General features: G+C 40.3%; 1 protein-coding gene across 1 annotated transcript in view; it reads right to left on the minus strand.

Annotated features, from left to right (window-relative positions):
• Window positions 1-9,101, minus strand: part of CNTNAP2 (contactin associated protein-like 2) — a 1,235,176-nt gene that overhangs the window by 916,479 nt on the left and 309,596 nt on the right. The window lies entirely within an intron of this gene.

Genomic DNA, 9,101 nt, shown 5'->3' on the forward strand with positions numbered 1-9,101 from the left:
AGTTACCATAGCTAAGATTTGAAAACAGCCTAAGTGCCCTTCAACAGATGAGTGGATTAAAAAACGGTGGTACATCTACACGATGGAATACTAAGCTGCGGTAAAAAAGAAAGAACTCTTAGCCTTTGCAACAGCATGTATAGAACTGGAGAGCATTATGCTAAGCGAAATAAGCCAGTAAGAGAAAGATAAATATCACATGATCTCACTCATTTGTGGAATATAAAGAACATCATAAACCAATGAACAAAAACAGAACCAGAGACAAAGAAGCATCTATAAGACTATCAAACCGCAGAGGGAAGGTAGAGGAGGGTGTGGGTAAGGGGAAGAGATCAATCAAAGGATTTGTATGTATGCATATAAGCCTAACCAATGGACACAGGACACCAGGGGGGGTGAAGGCATGAGTGGGGGGGGCATTGGGGGATAAGAACACATATGTAATACCTTAATCAATAAAGAAAAAAAACATCAAACAGGGTATGACAAGGTTAGCTTTGTGGTTTAAATAGATTAGTCTGTCTATTGTATGAAATAATTAAAAATTCATTATAGGAGTTGGAATAAAGACTAAAAGTCATCCACAGATGGGAATAAGCTATGATCATATGAATAACACACATGAGAGCCAGAACTAGAGGTATCATAATAAAGATAGAGAAAATGGTTAAGTTATAGAACTTTTTTTAAAAAATACATTTTTATTGATTTCGGAGAGGAAAAAAGGAGAGAGAGAGAAACATCAGTGATGAGAGAGAATCATTGATCGGCTGCCTCCTGCATACCCCACGCTGGGGATCGAGCTCGCAACCTGGGCATGTGCCCCAGCCAGGAATTGAACCATAACTTCATGGTTCATAGGCCAACACTCAACCACTGAGCCATGCTGGCTGGGCGAGTTATAGAACATTTTAAGAGATAACATCAGGATGGATAATTGGTTGACTTGGCAGTGAAACAAGTGGGTAATCAAGGCTAATGGCAGGATTTCTAGCTTAAGGGATGGACGTATGGGAATACCGTCTAACTATGATAAAAGATATAGGTAGGGCACTAACTGGTTTGGCTCAGTGGATAGAGTGTCAGCCTGTGGACTGAAGGGTCCCAGATTAGATTCTGGTCAAGGGCACGTACCTTGGTTGCAGGCACATCCCCAGTAGGAGGTGTGCAGGAGGCAGCTGATTGATTTTTCTTTCTCATCAATGTTTCTAACTCTCTATTCCTCTCCCTTCCTCTCTGTAAAAAAATTAATAAAATATATATTTTTTTAACAAAAGGTATAGTTAGGAAAAAACAGTGAAGGAAAAGGAAGAGGAGCCATTCTTAAAGAAGGAGAAAAATTCAGTTTGGGGCATTATGAAACTGAGGTGTCTGCAGACGTTTCAGCTGTCATCATAGAAGAATTAATGTTAGAATCAATATATTTATTAGCAAATATTTGAAATATAAAGGGAATACATAATTCATCATTCCCTACTTATAATTCAATCAATTCTATGTTGCCCTATAGAGGATCTCACCCTCTTCCTTTGACATTTTTATATTAAATATTGCCTATTCAGAATAAATTTGATTTAGGTAACCTTTTATGAAGCACAGGAACATGGGATGCCATAAATGTCAAGGAAAGAATAAACCTTTGTCTCTTCATGCACATATATCAAAGGATAAAGCTGTTATTGGTACATATTAGATAGCCTTGGAAAAGTCTGCTTATGTTTAAAATCATCAACTGAGAATAGCATCATTAAGAAAGGTAATAAAAGTGGAGATTAATATGAACCAATATTAGTGAGAATCATATCCAGAGAGGGCAGAAACATCATGCTAATCACCCCTGAATCCCTGACAGTAACTAGTGTAATGTCTTGAAAAATTCTAGGCACTAATTGGGTATTAAAAGAATGGCATTTTGCTGAAACCGGTTTGGCTCAGTGGATAGAGTGTCGGCTTGCGGACTAAAAGGTCCCAGGTTTGATTCCGGTCAGGGGCATGTACCTGGGTTGCGGGCACGTCCCCAGTGGGAGATGTGCAGGAGGCAGCTGATCGATGTTTCTCTCTCATTGATGTTTCTAACTCTCTATCTCTCTCCCTTCCTCTCTGTAAAAAATCAATAAGATATATTTTTTTTAAAAAAGAATGGCATTTTGAGTATTTCATTGCAGGTTCCCCCAATTTTTTTCAGAGAATATATTTTACTATTAGGTTTCATGATCATGATGTAATACCCAATTTGTAGGTTATTGGCAGATAGGATATACAATTATTGACTCAGTTTCCTGACACTATTTTCATCAGAAATTGGTTAGTCAGCATGACCATGAGTCCAAACTCCAAACTCCTTGTTATGGACTGAATGTTTGTGTCTTCCCAACACTTATGTTGAGACACTACCTGCCAATGTGATGGCCTTAGGCAATGGGGCCTTTGAAAAAGAATTAGAATTAAATGGGGTCATTGGGTGGAACTCATAAAAAAATGGGAACAGTGCACTTCTAAGAGTCACAGGAAAGCTTGCTCCCTCTGTCTCCAGCATGTGAAGATACAATGAGGAATTGGCAGTCTGCAAGCCAGAAAAAGTTCTTCACAAGAATTAGACCATGCTGGCACCTGATCTCAGACCTCCAGCCTCCAGAACAGTGAGAAATGAAGTTCTATGGTTTATAAACCACACAGCCTATGGTATTTCTGTTACCGCAGCCCAAAGGACAAAGACACTCCTTATTTGGCTTCTTAAATATGTAAGATAATTTACATGGCACATGGCACATGGCACATACCACACACATTGTTGGAGAAGGCAGAAATGATGTTATTGAGTAGATTTTTCATGATACTTATAACCAAATTGAGCCAACCACATAATTTAAGCTTTTAAAAATGCTGTACCTTCAAATTAAAGATACCAATTAGGAGTAAACAAATTGAACCCTATACCTTTGGTTTACTCAATAGATTTTGTTCCATCACACAAAGTTTCACTTTTTGTTTATGTGTGTAGTTGAAACTTAATGATGCACCTGATTTCCTTTGCAAGAAGCTTTGTTCATCATGTTTCCTTGAGTGTTCTTTCTTCGTGAAGGTAGAATTTCATATTTAGACAAACACATGTGATTCACTAATAAAGATTTAGCCACCCCAAGTCCATTAGTTTTCTTAAGTCAAAATGGTTTCAATAGAGTTGTATAGATGAACAGAAAAAAACAATTATTGGAATTCAAATTTCTACAAATATACAGAAGGGTAACACCCATATTTCTCTCTTACTAGTTTTCCATGAGCATTATGTATTACACATTTGGTGGAGTTATTTGAAAGAGTGAGAATAATCTCACTTGATTTAAATGACATGTATTGTTAAATTTGAGACTGATGAACTGATTTTATCTTATGAAGGCACTTACTTGCCTTAGAGTCAGTAAAACTTACCACCATTACATACATCATATGTTATATAGAATGCTGACTATACTGCTTTTTTCCCTCACTGTAATCATATTTATAGAAGACTGCAGGAAAAGGAATAAACTAAATTTCCTGCTTGTAATGTATTTCATTTTGTTTTTAATCTGTTGAAAGATGACAAATGCTTTCACTTATATGGTGAATCCAATGGGAAAAAAAAAACAAACTAACAAAGTAGAGACAGAGTCATGGATACAGAGAACAGACTGACAGCTGTCAGAGGGAAGGAGGTTGGGGTTTGGGTGAGAAGAGTAAAGGGACTGGCAAAGAAAAAAAAAAAGACCCAAGATCACAGATAACAGTATGGTGATTGCTACAGGGAAGAGGGGTGGGGCGGTAGAAGAAGGACAAGGGAGGATAAATGGTGATGGAAGGAGACTTGACTTGGGGTGGTAAACACAGATGATGTAGAATTGTATACCTGAAACTTATATAATTTTATTACCAGTTTCACCACCAGTAAATTCAGTTAAAAAAAGAAAGATGACAAATGTATTAAAATTAATTTCTCATTAACAGCTAGGGAAAATAGAATACATTAATTTCTAAGATGTAGCTTTACATATAGAATGCAAAAAACTTATTTTCTAATATTTTAGCAATAAAAAAGGTTGCAAAGGGAATCCTTTATAATAAAGAGGTAATATGCAAATTGACCATCACACCTCACACAAGATGGCTGCCCCCATGTGGTCACAGATGGCCGGCAGGGGAGAGCAGTTGGGGGGGAACATGCCTGCAGGGGAGGGCAGTTGGGGGTGACCGGGCTGGCAGGGGAGCAGTTAGGCATCAATCAGGCTGGCAGGGGAGTGGTTAGGGGGTGATCAGGCAGGCAGGCAGGCGAGTGGTTGGGAGCCAGCAGTTCCGGATTGTGAGAGGGATATCTGACTGCTGGTTTGAAAAAAGAAGAAAAATACAGCCTTATAGTTGTGAGGAAATTCCAAATGTAATATAAAAACCACTATTAGAATTGTTTAAAAACGGGGCAACTCATTTTACTGTCTAATCCTAATTCCCTTACTTATAAAACAAGTATGCTCGACTTGATCAGAGTTTTGTTGTTTGTTTTTTAAGCAAGGTCCCTATCAAAATCTCTTGCAGAGTTTTTCAATAATATCATGTGGGCACTCTGCCTCCCTCGTTTTTTTTGAAATGGCAAAGTTAAAAAATTGGGAAGGTTTACTTTTTCATATCAAGGGTCTCAGGCAATGAGATTAGAAATATAATGACTTCTCATCAAAAGAAATCAAAATTATTCTGAAAATACCAAATTTTCTTATCAGGTCTTAGGTTTCATTTGAAATCCTTAAGCAGAAGGGAGCCAGCCTAGAATATCAAAGAGAGTAAAAACTATGGGAGGGCTAATGTTAGCAAAAAACTGATGGTGACCCCTGACTCTGAAAAGCAAAAATAAGATTGGAATATACAAGTGTTAGAGGATAAAGTGTAAACTGAGGAAAACTTATCTTGTAACATTTCTGGACTTCAGTTTTCTCATATTTAAAACAAAAAGTGCTGACTATGGAGTCTTACATTTTCTTTCAATTTTAAAAATCCATTAAACCAAAGTGTTATATTTATGTAAATACTTGGGGCCCAGTGCATGAATTTGTGCACCTTGAAAGGAAGTGCTGGCCGTGAGGCTGCGATGGGCACAGGGGCAGGTCTTGGCCCATCCTCTGCACCCTGCCCTGGCCCCTCCTGCTGTGGCCCCAGTCCCCCCCTATCTGCTGGCAGCCCTGCTCCCACCACAGCTGCTCCCATATGCAATGTCAGTGGGTGCATTTGAGGGGTGGTTGCTGCCCCAATAGCCCCTCAGGAGCAGGGGAGGTGGAGAAGCCCTCAGGGGCAATCAGGGCTGGCAGCCACCACTTGCACCTGCTGAAGGTGCCGAGCAATCGGACTGGCACCGGGTGCCAGCAGTGGGTGCAAGCAGCAGCTCCAGCGCTGGCTGCAGATGCAAGCGGGGTTGTCACCAGCAGTGAGTGTGAGTGGCGGCTCTGGTGCCGGAAGCAGGTGTGAGTAGGTCCATTGCCGGCAGTGGGTGCGAGAGGCAGCTGCTGGCCTCGATTGCCCCACAGGAGCAGGGGTAGGTGGAGAAACCCTGAGGGGTGACCAGGGCCGCAGCTTCTGCTTGCACTTGCTGATGGTGTAGAGCAATGGGGGCTGGCACCGGGCGCTGGCAGCATGTGCAAGCAAGGTCAGCACCAGCACCAGCGCCAGGTGGGACTGTGGGGCACGGGAGCACAGAATTTTTAGTAACCACCAGAGGCTCGCCCAATGACAGTGACAGGCGCCGTGCCTTGGCCCCCACTCACCTACCCCATCATCCCACCGTGGCCAATGCTCGCCATGTTCGACACGTGCCCCCTGGTGGTCAGCGCACATCATAATGACCAGTTGTTCAGTTGTTCTGCCATTCGGTCTATTTGCATATTAGCCTTTTATTATATAGGATTATTCAGGATTATGTTTAACTGTACCTTATAGTAAAGAATAGCATTAGTATTTTAGTAAGTAGTTCTAAAAATAAGTTAAAGGACAGGTAAGTAGGAGCTATGTGTTTTATAGAAGTCTTTTTTAGCCATTTTATGGTTTCTCCACCATAAAATGAGTCTCTGTTCCCTGGAGCCAGCAAGGGCAGGCGGAAGTCACCAAGCAGCCTCTATGGGCCCTGCTAGCCAACTCAGTCTTATGAAATAATGACAGTGATCACAACTGGCTTTCAGAATATAAGAAATAGTTACAGACGGCCCCCCCTTTGTTTCCTAACTTACTAGAATTTGAAAACTAACAGCTTTCTTGCAATTATGCTTTTGCTTTTTCAATATGAGCACGTCAAGACCCCTTGAGAATAGAATCTCCCTTTACCTGTGGAACAGTTCAGGCATGAACACCCATCACGTAAACCTCTGCTACCAAAAATGTCAATATGTATCTCTCTGATTGTGGAGGGATTTACAGTACAACAGATGTTCACTTTCCCCTTGCAGTTCGCTTTATCATGAGTTTCAGAAAGCATCTTTTATAAATTCAACCTTGAAAAATAGAATGTCTGACTTGGAAAAGCTAAAACAATTTTCTTAAAGAATAGAAAATAGAAAGGGGTGTGCGTGTGTGTGTGTGTGTGTGTCCCTTACTCTATTCGGGCCGATAAGATGTCCAATTTAGAAGTCCCATAAGCTCATAGATTTCCAAAGTAGGATGTCTGCTTCTATCATCGAGGCCGCACATATATAGAATGCATTTGTCAGCAGATGACAACAAAGTTATTTCTGGAGAGGCAAAGAGACAAAGGATAGTTTTTCTAATATTTCTCTATCACAAAAGAGTCAATCAGTGTATTTTGTTCAATGTGGTTTATACTACACACTCTGAACATATGTTCAGTTAAAAATCTTTCTCAATTAAACATTGATATTGGAAATATTTACTGAGGGAAGTTTCTTCACCTAACTTCAAAGAAAACAGTCTTTTAAGATATAACATGTTGCCTGTCCTAATGTGGTAACATACAACTTAACTGGAATGATGAAACAGTCATACAAAAAATTCCATGGCAAAATGAGGCCTCAATAATTAAATTCCATAAAAATAAAGAAGTTTCCAACCATAGGTGAAATCTGTTAAGTAACTTAGGGTTGACCAAAAAAGGTAATAATAACACCTGTCAGAGTATATGTAAATATTTTAAATTCATTAAAACAATAAAACAGCACACTTAAAACAGGTCACATATTTTCAGGTTTTACTAATGAGTACAATGACATGATTTGGCTTAGGGGTGAGTCTGCCCTCACCAGGGCAGGCCCAGACCCTGGAAATCCACCCGGCCTATGTGAGCTGCACAGGGAGCAAACTTGAACCCAACCCAGTTGATCTGAAAATGTATGAGTGAGAAAAATAAGCCTCTGTATTCATACGACATGATTGTAGAGAAACAACCTATATAATAACAGCCAGAGACCGTAAGTGTAATGACCGGAATGACTGCTTGACCAGTTGCCATGAGGTGCATTGACCACCTCTCAGTCCCTCCCCCTGGCCCGCAGGCTCCGGGGAACCAGAGCCATGCTGCGATCGGGGAACCACAGCGAACTGGGAAGGTGGTGGTGGGGTGGGACTGGGGACTGGCGAGCAGGCAGACGATAGCTCTGATCACAGGCTAGACCTAGGGACCCTACCCACACACGATTTTGTGCTCTGGGCCTCTAGTTATTAATATATATGCTTATGTCAGGCAGTGGTGACTCTTCTTTTCCTAAAAGTCATATGTTTTCATGCTACTTAGCTCAGCTTACATGTCATGCAACCTACTGACTTATGGATGGAAACAGAGAAAAATAAGTTGTCAGTATGTATTTTGTAAGAGGGTTATTATACCCAAAGATTTGTAGCATAATTATATATTCTCATAGAAGACATTTTCACTTGGTAAGTTTATACCTGCCTATACCCATGTGCAACACAGAGAGAGAGATGCTAGATGGCTTCTGCCACTGATGAGGGAATAGACTAATTATTAACAGATCAACTATTAGCTTGTGAAAAGAGTTTTTTTCTCCTTTTATTTTGTACTGTATAACATTGTTCATAATAAATGAGCTCTGCAGATAATCCAAAGATTAAATTTTAAGCAGTGATACATGGATTCACATAAGCACCGAGCTACATGAGAATATAGATGGGCCATTCAATGGACTAGCTCTAAGTATTCCCACAAGCCCAGAGTAGAACATTTATAAACCTTTACTACTGAGAGTGGGAACATTTGTGGGTATGTATAAAGGCAGGCAAGGAATTGGCAAAGATGTTTTTTTGCTTTAAGGAAACAAGATGTGGATATGGTTTTTGTGGTTGATTTGTTTAAGAGCAAAATACTCCATTCATAGCATAGGCTCTGGACACATCTATGGGGCAAACCCAAGTCCCCACTGAAGTGTTTTCATCTATGCAACACAAACCCTCCTGGTTCTTCTTTTGCTCTGGAAGTGACAGAGAAGGCCAAATAGGTAACTTACAAAGTGGGCATGGCCTTAGAGCTTCTCTTGATAAAAAAAAATATAATAATAATAATAATAATAATAATAAAATAAATACATAAATAAATACAGACATTAAATACACTTTGTAAGGTTCTGTTTGCATCAAATATACGCACAAAGTATACAAAGGGGACTTCTTGAATGGACAGATCCACAGGAAGAGGTTTCAGTAGCGTATAAAGCAGAAATAACCTCTTCAAACTGAGGCCAGGGATGTGGATGAAGAGGTCAGTTGACAGTCCAGGAAAGATGCCAGTGCTCACTATGATAGAGAATGGGGAAGGATGTGTCATTTTGTTCCCCTTTAAACAAGACTGGGAGCAAGAGAATGGTGCCTAGACATTCAGAGAAATCTCTTAGGGAAGAGGCTTGGGAAATAGCCTGAATATCCAAACATTGCTGCTGAGTTCCCACCATCTGACAGGCACTACACTCAGCCCCAAGTATAAGTGGTTAGCAGACACACACACACACATATATACATATATACATAAAATGTGTTATACATGTATAACGATAAGCATAGGCCAGCTTAACAACCTAGCCCAGGATATTCAACAAAGCACCTCCCCCCCCCCCCCCCCCCCC

This window comes from Myotis davidii, unplaced genomic scaffold, assembly GCF_000327345.1.
Source record: "Myotis davidii unplaced genomic scaffold, ASM32734v1 scaffold49, whole genome shotgun sequence".
NCBI lineage: Eukaryota > Metazoa > Chordata > Mammalia > Chiroptera > Vespertilionidae > Myotis > Myotis davidii.